Source organism: Cyprinus carpio, chromosome B17, assembly GCF_018340385.1.
Source record: "Cyprinus carpio isolate SPL01 chromosome B17, ASM1834038v1, whole genome shotgun sequence".
Classification (NCBI taxonomy): domain Eukaryota; kingdom Metazoa; phylum Chordata; class Actinopteri; order Cypriniformes; family Cyprinidae; genus Cyprinus; species Cyprinus carpio.
In genome coordinates this window covers 14,340,203-14,366,281 of record NC_056613.1, presented here as the reverse complement: position 1 = coordinate 14,366,281, position 26,079 = coordinate 14,340,203, and the positions used below count along the sequence as shown (strand labels likewise).

The 26,079-nt window shown below is 37.8% G+C and overlaps 1 protein-coding gene across 1 annotated transcript in view; it reads right to left on the bottom strand.

The window, feature by feature from the left end:
• Window positions 1-25,316, bottom strand: part of luzp1 (leucine zipper protein 1) — a 50,233-nt gene extending 24,917 nt beyond the window's left edge. Inside the window, exon 1 of the mRNA XM_019066326.2 lies at window positions 24,981-25,316. The gene's annotated coding sequence lies outside the window, so the exon portion shown is untranslated. The remainder of the gene's footprint in view (window positions 1-24,980) is intronic.
• Window positions 25,317-26,079: the final 763 nt, after the last annotated feature.

Sequence of the window (26,079 nt, the reverse complement as noted above, 5' to 3'; positions counted from 1 at the left end):
AAAAAAAAAAATCACCCCCCTCACAGTTCTCATGAAGGGCAAAATCATTTCTTGAACCAGGCTGTAAACATGTTTTTTCTGCTTTAAAGTTGGGCATTTTAGCATGGGGAGTCTATGGGATTGACTCCCTTTTGCAGCCAGCCTCTAGCGCCAGTTGACGAATTACAGTTTAAGTCACTTCCTTGTTGGCTTCATGAGAGAGAGCGGGAGGTGGCCGCTTGGAGCAAACCCAGCTTAGTGTGCCAACAACAACTGAGCTGATTGGAACAAAAACCAACCTATCAGGAACAGCTACTAGGAATCACATTCTAAAACCAGTTTCAAAAAATACACAAACTAAACTAAGGCTACGTTTACAAGATAACGATGTAGTCAAAAACTGAAAAGTTTTTCCCTTGCATTTTTAAAAAGTTTTTAGTATGTTTAACGTTTTCACTTGGATTTTGGTTTATAAGTATCTGTAAAAACGACCAAAAACGCAGTATTACGCATGCCAGGCCAGTTGTTGTCACTTTTACCTTGTTAGTAAACAGTACCTGTAGGGAAGTGACGATTATATGTTGTATATGATGTACCTCCGCTGTTGGTTGTAATATTGGTGAAGTAAATCCACACTTTGCTGAAGAAGCATTAGCAAACTCTTGAGCAGCAACAACAGTACCATGTGCTTCGCCATTGTTGTGCACGTTTGTTCGCGCTTGCCTTTAAAATCGACACTTACTGTGCATGTCTACATACCTAACACATCCTACACACATGCATGACGTCACCATTTTCAAAGATTCCTGTATTGGGTGTTTACATGGAAATGGTAACGAAGGCCTTTTCAAAAATATGCGTTTCAGTCCCCCAAAAAACTCCATTGTCATGTAAATGAACAGGCAAAACGAATAAAAAAGTTTCCGGTTTTTGCCACTAAACGTTGTTGTGTAAACGGCCCCTAAAATACACACTAACAGAAACTTTAAAACAAATGTACTACTCTCAAAACCTACCAAAGCACAAATAATCATCTTCATAAACTACCACACGATATACCCAAAGCTTGTTTTGCCCTCTTTCTCTCATCCTGTACAGGAGCCCATTTCCTGTGTGTGATTAGAAAGGGGGAGATCACGGTCCAGAGAATTTTCTCTCTATGTTGTTGTTGTTGTTTTGTCTGCGAGCAAAAGGGAAGGAATGCCCAAATTAAACACGTGGAATTCAGGACACCCAAAGAGGTACGAGGTTCAAAAGATGGCACGAACTACAGAGTGTGTGCATGAGAGAACGAAGGAGAGAGAAAAAAAGAGTGCAAGAGAATTGAGGCGGGAGGGATAAGTAAGTGGATGGGTGATTAAAGAAGAAAAGAAAAACCTTGTAACATCTTTGGAATCCATTTTTAATTGTCTACAGGCAAACTGGCAGCTGAATGTTTTGTATTTATGTTCGTATTTTCTGACAGGCAGGAAAGTTGAATAAAACACCTGAAGACCTGAAGAACGTGTTCTCCGATCTGTTATTAAACACACATTCTGTGCAGCATGCAAAACACTCACACCCACCTCCCGAGGAATTAACCTGAGTGTGATTTCAAGTGACAGGCCAAATTCACAACTGGATGAGCAATTACTGAAGACTGATGAAGGTGAAGAAAAACAAAACAAAAGCCTGGGTCAATTACATCACATGACAGTCATTTTTGGTCAAAAATGTCAGGGTAATACAACTGTCCTGACATCATAATGTAAAAAGTCTTATCAGAGGAAAATTTTTTTACTTACTTTTTATTTACGCAGTTTAGCATAATTTTTTATATTATTATTAGACATTTAGAATGCCAATATTGTCAAAAAGACTTTTAACATATCAGATAATTTGCCCTTTTTAATAACAAAGCATATTTTATATATATATATATATATATATATATATATATATATATATATATATATATATATATATATATATATTATATATATATATATATACATACACACACACATTTTATCATGACTTTGATATATAATGATTATTATTTTTTTTTTAATTACTGAATATAATGATTCAGATGATGCTTCTCACAAATATTCAAAGTGTAAGGAAAATATGTGGTAACACTTTACTAAGCCTTTATGTATAATGCATTATAAAAGTAGTTTTAATACATTAATTATGCCTTATAAAGCACCTTTATAATGCATTGTACAATCTCATAAATAATTATAACCACAGTTAATAAATTATAATACTTCATATGTTCTTTAATTCATTGTTACACTATGCATTTATTTTTATAATATAACTATTAACAACAATATACTATGTATTACAACACACATTATAAATAATTTTAATGCATCATATCTTCTAATAACCATTTATAATGCATTATACATGAAGGCTTTCAGTAAAGTGTTACCAAATGTTTTTTTGTTTTCAAAAGCATAAGAAACCAACATGGATTCCAGGAGTACATTGCTATGAACTTGGCACATGTTAATATATTTTTCTTTCTCCAAATAAATCCAGGAATAGTTTTTGCACAAGTGTCAGGCAGGCTTATATAATCCATGTGAAGTGCCTGGCTGTAGAGGAAGAGTGGATAAAACCAGAGAGAAAGAGAGATGCCAAGAGCAAATGGTAAATGTGAGATTTGACTGCATCATGTCCTTATAAGGCCTGAATAAAGAGCCTTTTCCCTCTAAATCCATCTGGTTGGCATGACCTACAAACACAATACCAGAAGACCAAAATGATAAAACGACATCATATACACTGCATTCTCCAGAGCAAGAATGAAAAAGAGAGAATGGGATGAATATATCAAAGTGGGTGGGCGTTTAATATGCTTGACCTTTGGCACCATTTCTGTCGTGACTTTGGGGTAGAAAACAGACGGAAAGCAAACCAACTGAAAAAAAGAATGGCTTGTATGTGTGGTATGTTTGTGCAGACCTCTCCAAACTGCCCTCAATAATTGGGTGGACACACACATACACACAGAAAACATACACACACATTAGGGGCAGTGTTGGGGAAAGTTACTTTTAAAAGTAATGCATTACAATATTGTGTTACTCTTTTAAAAAAGCAACTAATTGTACTACTTAGTTACTTTTTTTATGGAAAGTAATGCATTATCTTACCTTTGTCACCTGGGCTGGTCTTGCTCATTGGTTTTTTAAAGGGATAGTTCACCCAAAATTACTCATGTTACAAACCAATAAGACCTTCATTCATCTTCAGAAGACAAATTAAGATATTTTTGATGAAATCCAAGAGCTTTCTGTCCCTCCATAGACAGCAAGAGTACTACCACAATCAAGGCCTAGAAAGGTACCAAGAACATTGACAAAATAGTCCATGTGACATCAATGGTTCAACCATAATATTATGAGAATACTTTTTGTGCGAAAAAAAAAAAAAACTAAAAACTATGACTTTATTCAACAATTCTTCTCCTGAGAGTCACCCTGGGGCTCCATTTTGGAGAGTACCACATGCGCATGCAAGTTCTACATCAGCAACACAACATGCTGTTGCACATGCCTTGTTTACGTGCAGGAAAGCACGCACATGCATCGCGGCACTCTCCAAAATGGAGCCTAGGATGACTCGGGGCAGAAGAACTGTTGAATAATGTCGTTATTTTTTTTGTTGTTTTTTTGGCAAACAAAAAGTATTCTCCTAGCTTCATAAATTTTCGGTTGAACCACTGATGTCACATGGACTATTTTAATGATGTCCTTACTACCTTTCTGTGCCTTGACCATGGAATTACCCTTGCTGTCTATGGAGGGTCAGAAGGCTCTTGGATTTCATCAAAAATATCTTAATTTGTATTCCGAAGATGAACTTACTGGTTTGGAACGACATGAGGATGTGAAATTAATGACAGAATTTTAATTTTGGGTGAACTACCCCTTAAATAACAAAAAGCCCAAAGGTTATATTTTTTGGCAACTGTAAAGGCCCTTTCACACCAAAAGTGAAATTAATAAGTCTCCGGCTGAAGGAAGTGCCTCGGCAACTGCACCTAACTCCCAATTTTTCCCATTAAGGGACAAGAGATGTGCCAGTGAATAAACTGGGGAAAAAAGTAACTTGCAATACTTATTTGAAAAGCAACTCCAACCCCCTCTACATTGCGAGTAAATAACTCGCATATGCGACTAAATCTTCATTTTGGTGACTAAATGATGTCTAATATTAGGCAATGGCTAATAAATTATCAGATTTTACTCGCCAGTGTGTTAGTTGGAGGCTAAATATATGTTTAGCACAGATATATTTTACCCCCAACACCGAGAACATCTATTCAGTGACAGAATATGTGGAATACCAAAAAAAAAAAAAACAGAATGGCTTTCACAACAATATTGATATGTTAACACTACCCACTCACCACTGCCTGCAGATGAAGGGAATTCCTGTGCAGAAAACTGCCTCATAATCTTGTGAAGTACGTGGACATTTGGAAACAGTCTGGTAATTCTGATTTCCGTCAGGACTTGGGCTGTCTCTCTCTCCTAAAATATTCCTGATTCTGTCTGTTAACGTGTATGTGCCTCGTAGGACAAAGACAGAGACTTAAGCATAAGGCACCAATTCCGCATCAGGAGGCCTTGTCCATATCCTATTATGGGTGTGAATGAGTCAGGTCAGAGTCATGTTGACATAGTTTCAGGCAGAACGGCTGACAGACTGACAGCTTTGGGGCAGCAGGTAGAAACTGAAATAATAATCGTTAACTGTCTGATTGCACCATGTTTGGGAGACTGATGACTGCTCTATTTGTCATATGACCAGAGTTTGACATGATGAGACAGAGTGAGTGTTGTGTCTGTACAACAAAAATTCTTAAGAATCACACATTATTTTCATTATTTACTCTGTCCATTAGGACTAGAGCTGTCAAACTCCAAAGTATCAGAAAAGCACTATAAAAGTGGTCCATACAAAATGTGTGCTGTATTCCAAGTCATACAACATCTTTTTATAAGGATCAGACTTAAATTTAAGTTGCTATTCACTGAAAATATTGTCATTTGCTTAAAATCTCCTTGGCAGGTTTATTAGCATTCCTGAGATGCCCGATTAGTGAATGAATTGTTCTTTTGAGTCAGATCTTCAATAAATCAGCTGACACACATTCATAAATCATTCAGAAACAATCTGAATGATTCAAAAATTGGACTGATCCAAGTTTTCAAGTTTACCTCAATGATGCAAAAGCACTGGAAGGGAAATACAAAAATATGCAGTATATATATATATATCTCCATTTGTGTTTCACAGAAGTAAGTCATATGTTTGGAAGTAAATAAATGACATAATTCTCATTTTTGGTTTAACTTTTCATTTAATAAGCAATAGAAAATTGTTAAAATTCCATTTCAATACATTTAGATGTCAAGCTTACTTCTTTCCTTTTTTGAATAACACATAATTGCCTACAGGTTTCTCTCTAATTAAGACATATGTAATGTATTAAAAATCTAAAAGATATGTATCGCACAATATAATTATATGCCTTTTTGCAAAGGCATTATAAGTCGATATTCCGACAGCTTAACCAAGGGTTTCCACAGTTCTAAATGACATAATGCGGTATGGAATTCAACCAAGTGAACACAGGTATTTTTTGGTTATAAATATCAAGAAGCAACTAATGACAGGGAAGAAGACGTAGAACACTTTAAATCGGCTAGACAAGACAGACTTTGATTTAGCCACAGTGACGTCAGGCATAAAGGAAATTAATGAACTACTTTAAATGATAGTCAAAAAAAGGGATGAAGAGGAAATGATGAGTGTGTTGTGGAGGAGAGAAGGAGCCTGATAAAGAATGAGTGCTTAACAGAGGAAGAGGAATGTTGAAAATGAGATGCATCGTCATCCAGATAGTCAGACCATGAAGATTCACATGTTTATGAATCGCTGTGTGTGCAGACACAGCAAACCTCACTTAACACAAGCCAAAATCAACAACATCCTTCTTTTAGGAGCACCAGCTGTGCCAAAAGCCCCTCAAACTATTCACAAACCAAACGCCTCGTCACAAGGGCCTAAACCACCACATTTATCAGACTGAAAAGAGGGGGAGAGAGTAGAAGGTCTGCTAAGTTCATGCTGCTTTATAATTTAAGAGAAAACCAGAGAAAAAAAGATGAGGCAGAAGACCTGCAACATGTTAGCCTGTACATTCCTCTCTCTGAGGACATGTATATTTTCACTGATCACAGAGAAAAACAATCCAGCACAGAAGGGCCATGAGATCGCATGCATGGAGAGAGAGAAACAGAGGAAGAAGTGAACCAAACCAGAGCTTTTCTACTATACAAGAAATATGAAGATGGTAATAATATACATTGGGGTCTGCACATATGAGACCAATTGATCTATTTTGCATTTTTTTAATAAACTAAAAAATAGGTGAAATGTTTAAATAATATATATATATATTTTATATATACTTAGTTTTTTAGTATCTTTTGCTATCAAAAACTCAAAATATATAAACAAAACACAATTTTATTTATTTCCAGATTTATAGAAGACCAGTTTAATGTGGACCTCACTGTATAAGCTCAGGCTATAGACAAAAGGAAAGCTTTAATGGCAGACACTCATCTTAAAAGATTCATCTTAAAAGGTTTCAGGACTTTCCACCATTTTTGGTTTGAGCATATAAGAAGCCAATTTATTTTAATGAAGCCAATCAGGACAACTTTTTTCATCTGTGTTGGTGAAACTGGAGTACAAGAGTGACAAAAAGCTCTTATTTTAGTGGCTAACACAAGCATGAGTGCCTCCAGCTCTGCTTACAATTAATCATGAAGTTAATAAGCTCTTAAATCAACGTGAACATGTTGCTCTATACATGCTAACAAATGCTGAAATACTTCACAAAAGCGCTGCTGACACTCAATCAGGCGAATCAAAACAAATCGGCTGAACATTGTGTGTCTAATGAGGTTTTTAATCAAAGAGCAACCGTTGACAGATGGAAAGTTGGACGTGAGGAACAGACATGGAGTTATTGTCCCACGCTTAGACTGAGAGTTGATGACGGATGATGACATAACAAATTTTCCTCTTTACATTTATATTCACTCTTTCTTTCTCATTCTGTCTCTTTGTTGTTAGAGACATAGCTACTAAAGCATGTTTCTTGTTCAAAGACAAGGAGATCGTCTAGAATGGAATTTCCCCATGTGTTTCTCCATGCTGCTTCCTGTTTCAGTGTCTGCACTGATACCCCCATCCCCTCAATCAATCCCACCAACCACAGCACAGGATTTATGAAGGTCAGCTTTAGGATGTTGATACAGGTGCATGCGCCGCCCCTATTTCTCCCTCTCTCACAAACATTCAAACAATCTTAACCTCTTTCTACCCATTTGATTTCTATCACTTCATCTAGTTGTGTCTCACATGTGTCTTTGCTGTAGAGAGACAAGCTTTTTGCAGACCAAATACAATACAATAAGATTTTTTGAATTAATATACTTCAGTAAGGACACATTATAAATTGTTTAAAAGTGGCAGTAAGAACGTTTATATTGTTATAAAACAAATCTATTCTTTTGAACTACATAATCATCAAAAAATCCTCAAAAAGTAACCACGGTTTCCTCAAAAATATTAAACAGCACAACGGTTTTGAATAACAAAATAATAAATAATAAAATGATTTTACAAAGAAACAGTCTCATTGGCCTAATACTGTAAATAAAGATCAAAGAAGCACAGTCTTTATATTCAGGTCTGTATATACTCAGACAGACTAACAGCTCTAAATCCAATCACCTTGTCACCAATCGACAGAAAGTGGGATGGTCAGACTAAGAATATGTGCGGCAGCCATTCCTATGGAAATGCAGGTCAGGCATTGCCAAAGGCTTTGAGAGCTTGTTCTGATCTTGTGTGTTGTCAGGGTGACCATGACATCAGTGATCGCTTTTTTTGATCATTTTATTCAGTGGAAGCAGATAAGATCAGTCTTGCTGCAGTGACGCATGGAGACATTAACTAAACAGCAGAATACAGTGTCTAAACTACACAGATGAACATTCACTAACCTACCAACACAACTTTTGTTAGTCAGTGACATTTTGTCCAGATGTTTTATTTTTGGACAAAGCCAAACAAAATGAAACACTGGGTAGAAATGCTGAATACCGAACACGGTTTTTCACATTTTTCACCCATGTAGGCCTATTTTGGCTTTTTTTTTTTTTTTTCACCATTGCATTAATTAAATTGGCAAAATGCGCTTTTTACTGTTTTGTCCTGCTTTTCAAATAAAAAATAAATTACAAAACAACAATTTAAAAATATTTACTTAACACTTAACAGTTTTTTTACATTCTAGCAGACATTATACCAACAAAGCACAATTTAACTTAAAATTAATAAGTTAGTAAAATAATATTTTTGAGAATTCAGGCATGTATTTTTACTGTACAAATAAAGGCAGCCTTAAGCAGAAGAGATATCTTTTTAAAACAATAGAATATAGGGCTGTGCAAAAAATCGAATACGATTTTCATGCGCATCTCTTCAGTAAAGATGCTCCTGTAATTAGTAGTATATCTCCAGCACGTGCGTTCAGATCAGGGTTGCCAGGTTTTCACAACAAATCCTGCCCAGTTGCTTCTCAAAACTAGTCCAAAACTAGCCCAATCGCGTTTCCAGGAGGTTCCTCGATAAAAACTGCATCCCGGGGTTAAAATGTTACATTTTTCGGCAGGGTTCCCTTGGTAATGTTCACATTTTAGGGGCTAAATATCACGTTATTGGTATTGGGGTCGCTTCAACCCGCGAACATGAAAAACAACCACAGACTTGGCAACACTGGTTGGCATTTACTACACAGAGCCGTAATTCACTGACAGTCTACACAAAATCGATTTTAAAATCGCAGGCGATTCTTTGTCAATTTTGAAAGCGATTTTGTGTAGCTTGTCGGTGGACTACGGCTCTGTGTAGTAAATGCCGCTCCACGTGAACCAGTGTTGCCAAGTCTGCGGTTTTTCATGTCCACGGGTTGAAGCGACCCCAATACCAATAACATGATATTTAGCTCCTAAAATGTGAATTTTACCAAGGGAACCATGCCAAAAAAAAGTATATTTTAATCCCGGGATGCAATTTTTATCGGGGAACCTCCTGGAAACGCGATTGGACTAGTTTTGTACTAGTTTTGAGAAGCAACTGGGCAGGATTTGTTGTGAAAACCTGGCAACCCTGATCTGAACGCACGTGCTGGAGATGTACTACTAATTACAGGAGTGTCTCTTTACTGATGAGATGCGCATGAAAATCGTATTCGATTTTTTGCACAGCCCTAATAGAATATATTAAAGCTCCGAATTTGAGCACTATGTGTGAATGTTATAATCGAGCGGCAACCTCGCACTCTCTCTCGTGAAGCCAATAAGGAAGTGACTAAAACTGTAATTCATCGACTGGCCGCTTGAGGCTGGCTGCAAAAGGGAGTCAGTTCCATAGACTCCCCATGTTTAAAATGCCCAAACTTTACAGCAAAAAAAAACGTTTACAGCCTGGGTTCAAAAAATGATTTTGGTCTATATTGCTAATTTTGCCCTTCATGACAACTGTGAGGGGGGGTTGTGAATTTTTTTTATAATTCATCCGTTTAAATTTTATCAAGCCTTAAAGTTCTGCATAATTAAGGGCGTGGCCACTTGAGTGACAGGTGGATTGCCGCTGCTGACAATGCCGTCGCGCTAAGTGGGCGTGGCTTCAGCAACCAGCTCCCGATTATCCGGGAGAGTCGCGCGGTGACGCGCTGCAAAAGATGGCGATGGCCCGCTCTGCGCACTTTGAGCTTCAAAACCGCTAATTGAGGAGTCTATGGGTGACGTCAGGGACACTACGTCCATATTTTTTTACAGTCTATGGTTATAATACATGTATTAATAGAGCTGTTGTAGGGTAATTATTATTATCATTATTATTGCCTTTCTTTTTATTTTATTTTACAGAACACCAGTAAACACAGTAAAATTAGAATACTATCATTTATGAATGTCTATGGTGTTGTTACTTTTTCTCGGCTTTTATATTGGCAGAAACCCGCAGGAAGATCTCGGTGCTTTGAAAAGAACCGGAACCGTGAGCAATTTCTAAGGGTGTATTTACACCAGTTAAGTCCGCTAGTTCACTTGCTTTGGTCCGGACCAAATACAAGGTTGATTTTTTTTGTTTTGGTGCGGTTTGCTTTCACACTGCCCTTTTTGCAAGTGAACCAAAAATTGTAAACAAAACCACGCGTGTACTAAGGTCATCCATTCATTGGACTGAAATTCTCAAGCAGGGAAAATCAGGAAGTTCGAAAACAGGCTAATCATGGAGATTTTTCATAGTGTAATCGTTATTATTTTACTGATTTTCTGTTATTAGCTACAAACGCAATATGAAGACACTTATGAACATCAGATGAGAAAATGTCATCTATACGATGTTGTAACAAGGATTTTACGAAGACGAAGAAGTGCTGCAAGACGGTTCCAGTGTTCTGTCGATTTGTCCTACCCTGTCAGATTTTGCTACCTCAATTAAAACAGTGGGTAGTACAATTCGACAAAGAAAAATGCTACCTGGAAAGTTATGGTTTATTAACGTCTACACCTACCACAACCCTAAACCTACCCTTACAATAATGCAAATACAGTATTTATGTGTCATATTAGCTGTTGTGGCTAGAAGGGGTACAGCTACAGGAAACCAACAATAAATAATTTTTTCTGCCTATTAGATTGTGTTTTATTGAAGTCTACACCTACCCCAACCCTAAACCTACTCTTACAGTAATGCAGATACATTAAATATTGTTGTTCAGCATGAGAAAAAAGAATGCGATATTGATATGCGCATGCGCAGTAAACCCTGGAAGGAAAATCTGACAGGTACGATAAAATGTCAGGACAGGAGAGAGCACGCTCTTATGTGCGCCTACCATGGCATACTGACCATGGCACTGCACAGAAGACGGATTAGGTATATATATTAAAAAAAGCAGCGAGCAAAGGAAAGCGATGGCAGGCTTTGGCAAGTGGGGACATTCTAAAACGCTTAACTTACCTAAACACCGACCAGGGAAAACCAAATTTCTGTCAAACCTTACTTGAAATAAACTTTAACTACCATCAAAAGAATGAGCCCTTATTCCACAGCTAAACTGAATAATATCACGTTTTCTCCCCCATAGAAGTCCATTATAAGGAAACAGCTTATCGTGGTTTAACATAGCCTACCTTAACAACGACCGTGGAAAACCAAACATCTGTCAAATTTTACTTATAATAATCACTTGCTACTGTCAGAAGAACGAGCTCTTATTCAGAATGAAGTGAATAATATCTCGTTAAGTTAATATTAAGTTAATATAACTTTCTCCCCCACAGGTGTCCATTATATGGAAACAGCTTAACGTGGATGCAAAATGGTGTTTATTATAAGTAAAATCTGACAGAAGTTTGGTTTTCCCCAGTCGTTGTTAAGGTTCGTTAAACCACATTATGTTTCCTTATAATGTACTTCTATGGGGAAGAAACTGCTCAACGTGATTTGTGGGAGACCGCTCAAATCCTCTCTTCTTCATCCTTTCACTGAACTAGCTAAACACATCTGCATTTTTATGTATCTTCTCCAGACTGTTAACTCAAAAGGTGCAGTGCTTTCTGCAGTTGGGTCGGATCGAGGTCAGATCATATTCACACCTTAAACGAACCGTACCAGAGTTCGTTTGGAACCTCTTCAGCTGGGGTTCGGTTGTTTGGTGCGCACCAGAGTGCGATTGCTGTATTCACACCTGCCAAAAAGATCCGGACCAAAGGGGGAAACGAACCAGAGTTCGTTTCAATCGAACCAAACAAGACAGGTGTGAATACACCCTAAGTTTCAGTTCCGAAAACGGTTCTGGTGCGATACGTGACCAAGTGCTGTGAGCAGCCTTGCGCCTGTGTTCTGACGATTTGGCTTTTCCAGTGGCGGCTCGTCAAAATTTTAAGGTGAAAATGAGAGGAGGACTATTTAAATTTAATAAAATTCACAAATCATTTCAGTTAATGTCTCAGAATGTGTTTTTTTTGTTTGTAATTTCACAGCTGTAATACCATAACATGTTACTGAAATTGGAAAGCGCTGCTTTTCTATCGCGAATGTGCCTAATATGCTGGTGTAATCACAACCACTAGGTAACAGAGAAGGGGAGGGGGAGGCCGGGGGAGAGTTGAGCTCTCGTGCCTCAGTTGGTAAAAAAAAATTAGCCAATCAGCATCAAGTGTTCACTTTCAGCGCTGAGAAGTGTTGAGAAAAGAAACCTTGTAAAGGAGGCTAGCTTCCTTTCTGGTATCAACCAATCATAGAGACGTAAATTATGTGCTATCAGTTTGAACGTCTCGCGCTGCGCTGATAATAATCCAAGTACTTATGATGAGTAGTGATATTGAATATTTGATCGCCAACAGATTTACCAAGCTGTCATTCAAACAGTATATATACAAATTAAAAAAAAAAAAAAAAAAAGAAAAACATGCCTAAGCTGGATATAGGCTACAGCAGTCGCGGCTTAATTGACTTTTAAGGGATAAATGTTTGCAGATAGGCCAGGTAAGTGAAATTATATTATCTTGTATGCATGTTGTTTTCTTTACGTTTTCTGACTAAAATTAACCAAAATGCCATTTTAAAGTGGTTAAGCAAATAATAATTATAATAATAATAATAATAATAATAATTACCGGCAGGGATCCCAGACCAATACAATTGGTGTGCCTCCTCTATTTTAAAACCCACGAGCCACCACTGGGCGTTTCCCGTAAAGGAAACCAAATAACAGAAACGGCGCCCTGCCTCTTTAATTACTGAGTACATTGATTCCAATGACGCGCATTCCAATAGGTGCTCTTTAACTACCGAGGACCTCGTTTCCCACGACTGTACACGCACTCGCGCCTTTGATAACTGTGCACGTCGATTTGTCTGACTATACATGTACCGGCAGCGCGCAGCACCTGCCACCACTAAATTACATTATATTTGTCCCATATTGTCATTAATATACATACTGACTTCAACTTGGACCATTAAATAAATAGACTGCTATTGTTATGCAAGTATGAGGGTTAGATTATTTAGTGTACAGGTCATTTCAAGAGTGATAAACAAAGTGATAGGAAATATTTATTTTCATGCATTTTAAATGTTTAAAAATGTGGAAACCACTCATTGCATCACACCATCTCCTGACTGCATTGTTATTTGTAAAATAGGGGCTTTATGGAGTGTGTGTACTCATGGTTATAAGAATAACAGTTTATATTTCATTAATTTAGGGAAATTAACAAGTGTCTTAGCCCTCAAGGGACTATTTGGCTAACCAACTTATTCCTGCTTAAAAAGCAAAATGTTATTGGTAATGTAAAAAACATCAACTTTGAAGCACATGTTGATTGATGGACTAGCATTACTCAACATTACTTACTACCTTCCAGCAACACTACATTCAATGAAGGTAAAATACTAAAAAAAAAAAACATAATAGTAGTTCATTTAAATGGAACCGGAATCAGAACCGGAAAATTTCTTACAATACCCAACCCTACTTATGAAGATCTGTATACTATAATATATGTTGAATTTTGACATTGCCAAACTTTAAATTAAGTTGACAGTAAGTAATAAACAGTATTGAGCATTGAGTAGTTGAGAATTGTGCATTTTTCCCTTACCACTATTTTTTAATAGCTGTTTAATGATTTTAATGGAACCGCAATCGGAACCGGAAAATTTCTAACAATTCCCAACCCTTAAACAGTCTCTCGCTGTCGGTGCTTCATGCTTATAATGATCTCTGCATCTTTCTCTAATAGTTTTAATACTTTCACACTGCCAACATGCTATTTGATCGCGTTAGTCATTGTTCGGTACATATTATTCAGCCTTTTCGTTTATTCCGGTCCCGAATATTCGGTGCGTCCCTAGTTTTTTTCTTTGCTACAAACAAAGGCAGCAACCAAAATCAACCTCAAACAAACAGACTCATTTCTGCAACTCCCAAACTATAATTTATCACAATTATAGATAATAACCATGGAAACCACCAATATGCTCCAATCTCAACAACAATCTTTCCTTCATCAATTCTTTAATAAGCATGTAAATGGCCTGTAACAGAGTCACCCAGTTAAAATACTTCTTTATGAACTGAGTACAATTTCCAGAATAATAGGGGATCATACATGGAAAGACACAAGAAAGAGATCAGTATCCACATGATGAGCTGTTAAAACCCAAAGTTTCTGCTGAGACAGAGAGATTCATTTAATGGGCAAAACTCATGCTGTTTTTCTCTAGTAAATGCTCTTTTAAATTACTTTCAAGTCCTCAGTACAGAACAGGATTCTGAGTGTTACACAAGCCTCTTCCATAGCATGTCACAGTGGGCAAAAAGTGGACCTTGAAGCGAGCTGGAAATGCTTCTAAAAAAATGCTAACTATGCCCCTTTTCCCCTCTCCCTCCCCAAAGATTGAGTCCAGCCCAACTTAACCATCCAACCCAGAGCATTCCTGTGTTCTCCAACCCCTTGAACAAAACACAGTGTGAGAGAGACATCGATAAACATTAATAACACAACTTTCCACTCAGCTGACCCAAACATCCCTTTTAAGGCCAAGCAGTTCAGATTTCTCTTTTCATTAGGTTCCAAAAATACCTCAAGAACACAGAGAACGAGTGCAGAGAAGAGAAATCATTGCATTGCCCAGTTTGAGCTGACATCTCCTGGTTTTGATGGCTAGAAGAGAGAGAGAACAGCCCTTACAAATTTGGATCGACCTGATAAAAATTCTCAGAGGCCTCAGACATACACATGAGACAGTCTAGAGGATTCGGACTCACAAAGGTAATGTGACAGGAATTTATATGAAAGATATTTTAACCTTTTTCTCCTTCTACTCCAATGATTCCTGCCCAGGAGTCGACACTGTTGAACTTTTTAAAATGTTTTGAATTCACATGTTTTAGGTGCCATCTTGTCCCCTTTTTTTGCCTAACAATCATCTTTACTCTGTGTTTTAAGAAACTTTTGAAAGCTGTACTAGTGAAACTTAGTATTCAATTAATAATAAATAAACCAATCCAGATGGAGAAAATAATCAATTTTGACTGTGAAAGAAGGAAGTCTTGTTCCATCTAGTCATACATTATTCCTAATGTTCACATTTCATCCATTTCTCAAATAAATGTTCTTTAGAAAAGGGAAAACAATAGTCTGAACATCTGCACACAATGTGCACCATTCTTAGAGGTAATTTCTATTTTATAGAATTATATTGCCCTAAAAGAGCTTTTGCAGAACATTCTTGGAAAAGTCCTGAATATGTTTGGCTTTGTCTACAAGTTATATCCTTAATAGTATGTTTTTGACAGAAAAAGGTCTACAACTAATAACTGTATTTATTTATTTTTTTTCATCAATTTAGGTGTAAAAGTAAAAGCAGAGTAAGTTTTATCATGCATGAAGGACAGGAATGGACATGCGGGGCAGAGTTTTCAGTCTTTATGCTTGAAATGCCCTTTCAAACAGCAAACATTCCCAACCATATGTAAGTCATTACAGAACTCAGGAAAATGTTTACAATCGAGTGTCACAGTAGAAACATGTTTTCGATCAGAGATAAGAGAGAATAGGCCACGAACCAGAGCAGACCAAATGTGCGTCAGCTTCAGTTTAACTTTCTCAATGTGTTTGCACAGTTCACAGGTCACAGCTATCCTGCCTCTAATAAAAGATAATGCAGTTCCGCTGTCCCCAAATAAACCACACTAGAGATGCCTTGCATTTAGCTCTGGTGCATCTGTGTGTGCAAAGGTTAAGAACAAGACAAAGGATGTGTTATGTTGTTCCTCAGAAGGAATTGTTCTACATATATGGTGTTCCTGTGGCTCAGTGGTAGAGCACAGTGCAAAATCTTGTGGGTTCAATTCCGAGGGAACACATGTTAGAGGAACAAAATGTTAGCCTGAATGCACTGTAAGTCGCTTTGGATAAAAGTGTCTGCTGAAATGCATAAATGTAAATGTAAATATGGTTTTACAGTATGATGCTAAATCATCACCAGTAAGTGGATGCAGCTGATACAGTTCTCCATCTTCTACCCTAATGCTAAGCAGTAGTTTAAAATGCCAAACAATTGCTAACATGTTTCCATTAGCTTGATATTTGGTGTCCCTCTAGGCAATGTTCTAGGCCCCTTGATTTTTAAACATATTAAGGGTTTGTAAGTAGTTGATTACAAAAATTAGCTTGTTGTTAAGGTGTAGGATGGAAAGAAATTAGGTCCGTTTGACATGTAGTGCAAAAGCTAAGTAGAATAACTTTAAAATCAGCCATATGCCATTACGGTTACAGTTCTATAGAGGGAAAAAGAGAGTTCTGGGTTACTAGACATCAAGCATTTCTTTTAATAACTGCCATAAAATATAAATGGTTCTCAAGAGTAGGCCACTGAAAAGGTAGGGGTGTACTGAAATTTTGGCCAACTAAAAAGAGAAAGGTGGAATTATTTTCCTAAAAAAGGAACAAGTTATTTTTATATCTGATCTGAAACAGAAATACTAACAAAAGCCTCATTAATGTCAGATGACCCTAGTTTAATTACATTACTCCATCTTACATACATTAGCTCAAACAATGTCCCAAATGGTGAACTTTGTGAACTTGTGGTTGTCATAATGGCAAAGGACCAATACTAACCAGCATTATGTCAAAGTGTGGACTTTGGAGGCACATTGCAAGGCTTGAGGTGGCATTCGGGACAAGGCTCAAGTACACTCAAACATTTTAACATTGCTATCCTCTATATCGAACACAAATACATGATGGGTGATGGCAGATGTTCAAGATAAAGGAAAATCTGATTCTCCTAAATTCTCCTTGCTGCATTACTTGCAGATTGCAGTAAACACAAGTATTTTGAAAGCAATGGCTCACTCTCCAAAAAATCTTTCACCTGTCAGATGTTTGACAAATGGGTCCATTCAATGTTTATTCAATAACACTCACTCTGAACTTAGTACTGTGTGTAGAGAGCAACGTGGCTAAAACATCGGCTGAAACTAAAGTTCATGCATCAGTGAGAAACAGTGCGGAGGGAGGAAGGGCACAGCCTCTTTCCCTGCCCATGCCTGAACCTCTCTGCTAGACTGGAAATCAGGTCAGCGCTGGACCCGAGAATCTCTGCTTGTGTTTCCATGTGGAGGGTAAAAATAGGCAGCGCTGAGCAGAATTAAAAAAGCAACAGCCTCACAGTAAATGAAGAGGTGAAATGTGAATTAGTTCTGAAACAAGGTGATTTGCAGGGCTGGGTGATATTGCTATAAAAGTATTGAGTATAAATACAATACAGAAAAAGAAAATATTATCCAAATATTTCTCAATCTTTTTCAGGCCTTCATATTCATGCATTCACTATGATTGTTTAAAAAAGTAATTTTATCTTCAATCAGAGGAGCCATCATCTTGACCAAACAGCTATAGGCAATTTGATTGACAATGATTAGGCCTAATTAAATATAAAATATTGAATTTAATTTAATAGTCCAATAATTTGTTTTCACTAAATTGACAAATTGAGGCAAAATTATATTCAACCATTTTTATTTATATACACCAATATAACAATATATGGTGACAAACAACTATTTTAATACTTTAAAAATTAGATGTCAGAGATGTGAATATTTTTGAGAGACGAAAATGATTCACTGAATTGTTCAGAATCGAAATTGGCAGTTGGAACACATTAATAAAAAATGATTTCAACATCACTGTTGTTAATAAATTTCCAGAGACAAGAAAGAACAGCAATACCAGTCTTACCTTTTTATCTGGGGTGCGTTTCCTTTTGGAAACACACCCCTGGACATTAACCTTCCTAATTAACATCCATTAGGTTTCTTTCTTAATGTCCAAAAAAAATGCATTCTAATCACTAATTAACTGTATATAGCCAACACAAATCAAAGCAAGTATATTGTGAATACCCAGTATCTCATCCAGTCCTAGTGATTCATAGACTAAAGGTGGAAAAACTCTGTAAGAAGCCTATTAGCCCTCTGTAACACACTAGACTTTACAACACAGGAGAAGGAAATCAGGACAGTGCTTGAGAGTCATCAGCCAGATCCCTAATGGAATTCCCCATCTCCACCCAACACAAACACGCACAGAAGCTAATGAACTTAAATATAACCATTTGGTTCTGCAGAGGCAGAGTGCTGCAGCTGTGTCCGGCGTGCCGTCTCAGATCCAGAGAGAACATTACACCATCACAGAGCATGTGGGCTGCTGTGAGTGCATCACTCTGGTTCCGCTGAGCTATTTCAGGAGACCTTAGAGATAGGCCTATTTCAGACACACTCCCACTCTCGCACCCACACTCCTCAACAGCAGTGTGGATACTGTCACACATGAGGGAGGAGAAAAAAAAAACAAGGTCAAAGATCAATGAGGAATCATTTGCTGACTGACAAGCATTTGAGACGCACGCCAATAACCAAGTGTGAACAGCGATCTGTCTCGGCTGACCACTTGCAATCTGGTCACTGACACGGATCCAGGTGTAAAAATACCATATAAATACACACCTGCTCTTTAACGCACACTAAATCTTCTGTATTCTGTACACATGCTCAAATGTAAACATGGGCGTGTTTGTGCACAGGTGAAAAAGAGAAAGGGTGGGGCGCTTTTGAGGAGAAAAGACATTTGGCATCCTTTACAGATGACTTTGAGTGCTTAGAACTGGGGAATCTGATGAGTTCTTCTCACAAGTATTTTCTATGATGCGAAACATCACAGAAGGAGCAGGTCTGAGCAGATCCAAGCACAAATCAGCAATCCCAGATGCAGTGCAGTACTTGGGATATCAGTTCTGGCTGTGTGCCTCTTTATTACTTAACTGCTGTGAGTTCTTGCATGCTAAAAGTGGCCAACTGACGTGGGAGTTTTTTTAATGGCCAATGCGTATAACAAGGGTCGCCAATGGCCAATACAAGTAATACAATTTAATCACAGCAAATAGAATATACTAAAAATTGAAGCATGTCAATGCACACCCATTTAAAACTGAACTGAAATCTATTCAAATAAACATATATACATTTAAAGATTGTTGTCTGTCTTACAGCAGACAGAATGATGGCGAATTTTTGTCTGGGTGACAATATGCCAAAAAACTCCAACTAGACATCAACTAGACCTGTAGGAACCTGTATTGCAGACCATCAGACACACTTTCTCTTTCCACTTCCACAAAAAAGTAACTCTTTCTCCCTTAAGCCCTAAGTATACTTCATTTTTGTATACGTGCATGCACAAATGCAAGCGGTTGACACACACATTCTAGAAAGGTTTATCTTGGACTTAGTCCAGTGTCTGCACTATTTTTCTTCAGAAGTTATGACAGATATAAATGTCAATGTACTTTTAAACTAAACTTGGGGTATCTCATAACCCACTCACACAAGCGCTTGTTAATGCAATTTTCTACTGTGAAACATCGGCCCGGGCCAGAACAACCAATTAGTGCTAAACAAATTCACTGAGCATGTGTGCAAGTTTTGAAGGAAACGTTCAGACTACTTTCAGATTTGTCCATGTGAAAACCACAACCCAAATGTCATCAACAAATGAAATAAATGTCTTGGTTAGATGTATCAAACAAATTCTACAGGCCCTGCTTATATTAAGATCCATTTCAGGTGTTCCAAATGTGATTTACACCTGGTATTACTACTATTAAATGGACAGATAGATAAGGCGCTGATAAAATTTGCAGAGAAAAAAGGTCCAGTGTCTATTGTCAATAGTGTAGTGATATAAGAAGCACAGCTCACAAAGAAGTCACTTTCAAACAAATAGCTTTCTGTGAATTCATATGAACAAAATCTGAGTGGACAAATCTTTCACCCTGAACATAATTCCCAATCGTTTGGATCCCTTTTGAAATTAATACATGATGCCTGCAAAAATTCATAGACCTATGGTAAAATGTAACCACACATGATTTGATCACATGCACATATTTGTGTGTTGAACATGTTAATTACTTGTCAATGGAGTGATTTGATCACATGCATTTGAGTCTAGTGTTGTTTTGTATGGATGAAAATATCAAAATATCTTTCTTTGCATTTTACAGGTCTGGAAGAATAAATGATAATAGAATTTTCATAATCCTTTTAAAACCAGGTGTAAACATAGTCACAGAAGAAGCACGCTTGCTTTGAGTCCTGTGGTACTGTGTGAAGATCAGTCCTCAGGGCAGACTGGGACAGCTGGACTGGTTCAGTGTATGTTTGTTAGTGGGAGGAGCTGCTGTAATCTTTGTGTGTTCACACTTTAACACCTCTTCCTCAAGCTACATGTCTGTCAGCAAGCTCTCCCACTCCCTGACATCACAAAACTGAAAAGTGACTCAGATGTGCACCAGATCTGGTCACCCTTCCCCATGAACACCTCATTATATTTTGGAGTTCACAGGAACACCAAGAATTACTGAAAAGTTGTCATTTCTTTCAAGATTATGTACGATATCCACCGTTATTTTTAAGATAATTTTAATGTAAAGGGCAGTGCCGCGAATACATTTGCTGGATGCCAAAAGCTAAACCGCCAATGACCTTACCATCTGACATGTAAAGAGTACATCTATATGGTAAAATACACAAACAAATTTCACTTCCTTTTGCATTTAAGGAGAAATGCCAAATCACAGCCTTATTCTCACAGAGAAAGGAGAACAATGATGCCATGTAAAGTAACGTTTCTGTGAAACTATGATTTTGTAACAGAATGAAGACCTACTGACAACACGGTGTTAGAATCTGTCGGTTCATTTGAGTGAGAAAGAAAGAAAGAGAAGATTAAGAGAGGGAACACCATGACTGAACCGAAATATTCAATTTAAACCTCAAGCTAGTCATTTAGCCTCTCCATAATCCTTGGGTCTGGTGCTAAGTCTGGTAATTACTCTTATTGGACACAGATAACCATCACAAGCATTTTGCTGCATGCTTCCTCCAAGTGGAAAAGCAATCAGTAGACTGGAAAAACCAGAAGCAGGGCATGCTCATAAAGAAAAGTGGAGAGGGAGGGCAGGAATTACAGAGCACCGGCATTCATCGCTGATCATTGTGCAAACTGTCTCCTAACTTTCTCTGGAGCGAGAACTGCCCCTGCATTCACTCTCTCATAAACACCCACCCATCCTGTTTCAGCTGACAAAGTTCACATGTACTCTTGTATAACCAACAATAAAAGCTCATCAGAAATCAACCTTTGCCCTTCTAAGGTGAGCGACGTGAAAAGGCATAGCTGGTCACGAAACACATGAGAGACTGAGAGAGAGAAACAAGCTACAATAGAAACGGACAAAGAACAACACAAAAGTGTCCGCTGGCTTTTGGCAGAAAACAGATACATCCGGCTCTTCTAGAATGTGGTCCAGATCTCCAGCTGGACATACTCTAGCACAGTGGCTGTCAGCTGGTTTTGCTTCAGGACCCAGATTTTACAAGTGACTACCAAACACAGCACCTATTTTTAATGCTTAATGTAATGAGGGACAGGGTTGTATTTTCTTTGATGCTATGTAGATTTGTTGATGGTTTTTGAGGATGAGGGCATCTCAAACATCCTTTCAATGTTGATATCTGACTAATTTGCTTTGAAGTGCCAATAAACTGTAATGGTATTTAGTTGAGTGAGCTAGTTCACTGTTCATACTAAAACACACACAGACAAGTGTTCTAGAGAATTACTGGAAAGCCGTCAATGCATTTAAGTCTGGGACAGGTCATGGCAGGTCCTCTCTGTACTCGTCTTCCCTCTCTCTTGCTTTATGGGCCCCACCTGCCTAATGTAATGGAGCCTGTATGGGGGTTGCTATTCTCTCTGTGCTTAGTGTTTCATTTTTCTGTCAGCTCCCCAACCCCCCAACCATCACCACTGCTGCTTTCCTGACAAATGAATACTCATGTGTTTATAAATCAGCGTATATTTTATAGATTTTTTTTTATGAAACTTTCAATTAAAAAAATCATTCCTGCTCTAATTAACAACTAATTTTTATTTATTTTTCTTACAATCACTGAAATCTGCCTTTTTTTCTTTTTTTTTTTTTTTTGAGGCATAAAACTACTTTCCTGCCTGTTGGATAGCACTATATAACTATAGTGCAAACCAACAGCATCTGAGAATGGGCTGTAAAGAAGCAACACCATTGGTTGGTTCTATCGAATGAACACACCCCCTTTACTTAATGAGTCATTAGTTATGCACCAAATTAAATACATTATGTATACTGTCTAGTTAAGCATGTGAAGTGATCAACAGTCCAACTTTGTAGTTTTGATTAAACAAGTGCATTGTTGGACAAGTGCACTTTTTCTTGTTGGAATTTTAAGTGTGAACACGCTACCTGCACTATTTATACGACAAAACGGTACTGAATAGTGCATAAGTACGAAAATTTAAACACATACGGTTTTGAACTTTGAACAAGACATTTCATTTCCGTTTATAATTAAATAAACTGGACCATTCATGAACAGAAAACAACCAAATTAACTAGGAATTTTTGCTTGTGATCACAAAGTAATTGAGACACTGCCTTTTCTTAACTTTTTTTAATCTGATGAAGTAATTGCCACATTTAAGTAGTAATGAAATTTTGGTGAATGTTTCAAAAATATGGTGTATTATTCAGCCAATTTACTTATCTGAAATACTTTTTGCATACTATGTAGTAGACAAGCGTGGACTCAATTCTCGCCACCTACTGGCGGAACGAAGTAACCTGCAGGAAGAGTCACTGAACAAACCTTTGGTGAAAGGATTTAAAAGATTCGAATCACTGAGTACGTTTACATGGACAACAATATTCCAATTTTAACACGATTAAGACAATACTCTTATTAAGAATCTACCATGTAAACAAAGATTTTTGATTACCTTAATCTGACTGAAGTCATAATTGAATTAAGACGTGAAGTATTCCTATATTAGTCGCATTTTTGACATGTACTCGGGCTGCACGATAAATCGCATGTGTTTATCATGCGTATCTCGTCAGTAAAGCCGGTTCTGTGATTAGTAGTAAATCTCCAGCACGTGCTTTCAGATGGAGCGGCATTACATACACAGAGCCTACAAGCTACTTACTTACAAGCTATGCAATATCACGTTCATTATGCGATGTATCACATGCGATAATGAAACCTGTTTGTGCATGATAAATGCATGCAATTTATCGTGCAGCCCTAACATGTAAACACCTTAATCCCATTATTACAGTCGTGTAGGACTTTTCACCACATTTTGCGACAGGATAAACACACGGCAGTGGTCAACCATTTGACGGCAAACAAAAGAGCATGGCTTCAACAACACAGTCGTCTGTTTGCACGTATGGCATGACAAATAATTAACTGCACTTGAAGCTTTCATTACATTAAAAATGAAACACCCAAAACTGTATATATGGCATCATAACGAAGACGAAATGATATGTAAAATTCTGCAGGGGACATTGGATGGCGTCACATGGTGACGTAATGACATATGCCATTAACTGATCTAAGTACTAACACGTGAACATTAAAGGAATATTCTAAAAGCAACTCATGTAAACACCTTAATCGTAATATTGTCTTATTCAGAATAAGGTAAATAATTAGATTACTGATGTCCATGTAAAGGTAGTCAGTGAGATTAAACAAATGTGCGTGTGAAGGCCTATATGTATTCTCGGCTTGGACATGAACATACACTAATATGCACAGATTGCCAAAACACATGAGGAAAGCATCAGTCTTCCTGACCTCTACTCGACATTCTTACAGCATGCAAGTCAAAAATAAACACCTGATTTTTAGGCCAAGGCAAAAACAGGACTTTGCATTTCTAATATAAGCCTAAATATGAGCCATGTAAGGTTAGGCGTATGTTTAAAGACATCAAACGCGTTTAATTGTGCCTGTCACCGTGTGTGAACACACCTCGCATCTCTTAATAGCGGCTGTCAACATTAATAGCCGCGGCTTGAAATACATTTTCTATTCGCGTCTGCGTCCGACAGTAACGTTATTAGTGCAGGTCGGGACTCATACTGCGTCAAAAAGCTACACGTTACGATCCAGAAATCCAAATTTAACACGGGATATCTGACATGAGCTTCATAAACGATTCCCTTAACATAGTCCCACGCCGGAATGAGTCTTGCTTGCTTATTCGGCAGAAAGGTACAAAAAAACGTTTTCAAGGTTAAGCACATAGAAACCAACAAAACTTCTTGTAAGAATGACACTGTTTAGACTTGTAACCGAACCAAATTCCCTCGAAGTCTGCGGTATTGTTCTCAGAGAAAGCGACTTTTCCTGTTTGAAAACTCACAATATTCTTGGGAACGTCTGGTGTAACGTTACGTGGCGAGGAATTTAATTCGGTTTGACATTTCAGTGCTCGCGCGCAACATATAAAGTGCAAATCGAACTTAAATGCTGTAAACGTAAACTTTATTTCGCTACATAGTGCGATGCTGCTGACGTAGAACGTCTCAATCAGAATACAGAGGGAATCTCTGGTAAAGCCCCGTGAAATCAGAACACACTCGATGGTGTTTTAGTTCCCGCTAGGCTACTAAACACCCGCCGTTTGGAAAGGCCCGGATAAGTTTACTCTCGCACCTCTACGACGCTATCATTCCGACATCAGTCACAAAATAACTCGACTAAAATCGCCGCAGTCCGGCTTATCGAGCTCCTCCGCTGCAGAGAACAGTAGGGGGAGGAGGGTGGCAAAGTTGCCGCAGTTTGGAGTTGTGTCCAGGGGGCAAGATTTCACCATTCAGCTCCCCTTCCACTAAACAAGCTTAATAGCCCCCCTTCGGGTTTCTCTTACCTTGAGCACTGGGAGAAGAACGGTGACAATTTTTCGGAGGTACCTTTCTGGAAGGGCAAAGTACTCAGTCGCGTTTGACTTTTTGAGGATGAATAGAGCAGCTCTCAGCAGGGTCCTCGCTAGTTCCTTCTCTCACCCCCCTCCCTTGCGCCGCAAGATCAAACCATCACATTCCTTCGAGATCTAAACAATGAAAAAGGTGGGTTTTCCTTTGCCAAGAAAGACCCACCCCTAGAACGACTACGCCGCCTGTGACCGCAGAAAGAACGCCCTGCCCGGCTAATACAGTCCCGCCTTCCCCGACGAGAGGGAAAGAGCGACGGATCAGACAAGCACTGAGCTCTTAAGGAAGCTTGGGGAATAACGGAAACACAGTTCACAAGTAGACCTGGACTTTTTTTAAGGGCGTTAAACCAATTTATAATGGTGTTAAAACATTTAAAAAATGTAAATAAACGCACAAATAACTGTAAAAATTAAACACAAAATGTAAATAGAAAACAACATGACACCGGCAATATTTTCTGTAGGCTAGTTACTGAATAAATGTGTGACGTCACTGCACAAGGTGAGCAATATAATGAAAACATTTAAGCAATTTCTTGTAGCGTACAAATAGTTTATATGACATTATTTCTCACTAACAAATTGAAATTATATTTAATAAAATTATAATTATATTAATTAGTGCACCATGCCAGAAAAATATTAACACCCAGACATAGTGACGACGACAACAATTGTTACCTTTAACTTTACTAGTTAGCCTATTTAAAGTCATATCTCCATTATTGTCTGTTTCTGTGTAAAAAATCATGTTGTATGTATATTGTGCTTGCCAAAAAATTAGGTTACCCAAAGGCAACAGTGCAGTAAAGGGTTAAATTAAACATATTTTCATTAAGATATATAGAATGGCGTGATATTAGGTGTTTCACTTAAGCATTTTTTATAAAAAATAGTGCTCAGAAATAGTTTAAGCACTGCTAAAAAGGCAGCAGTCCAATAGAAAGTTGACTTCCTTGGGTTTCCAAAGCAGGATATGAACCAGCATCTGATTGCTGGTTTACAGCCTCAGCCCACAAGCTACCACCAAAAT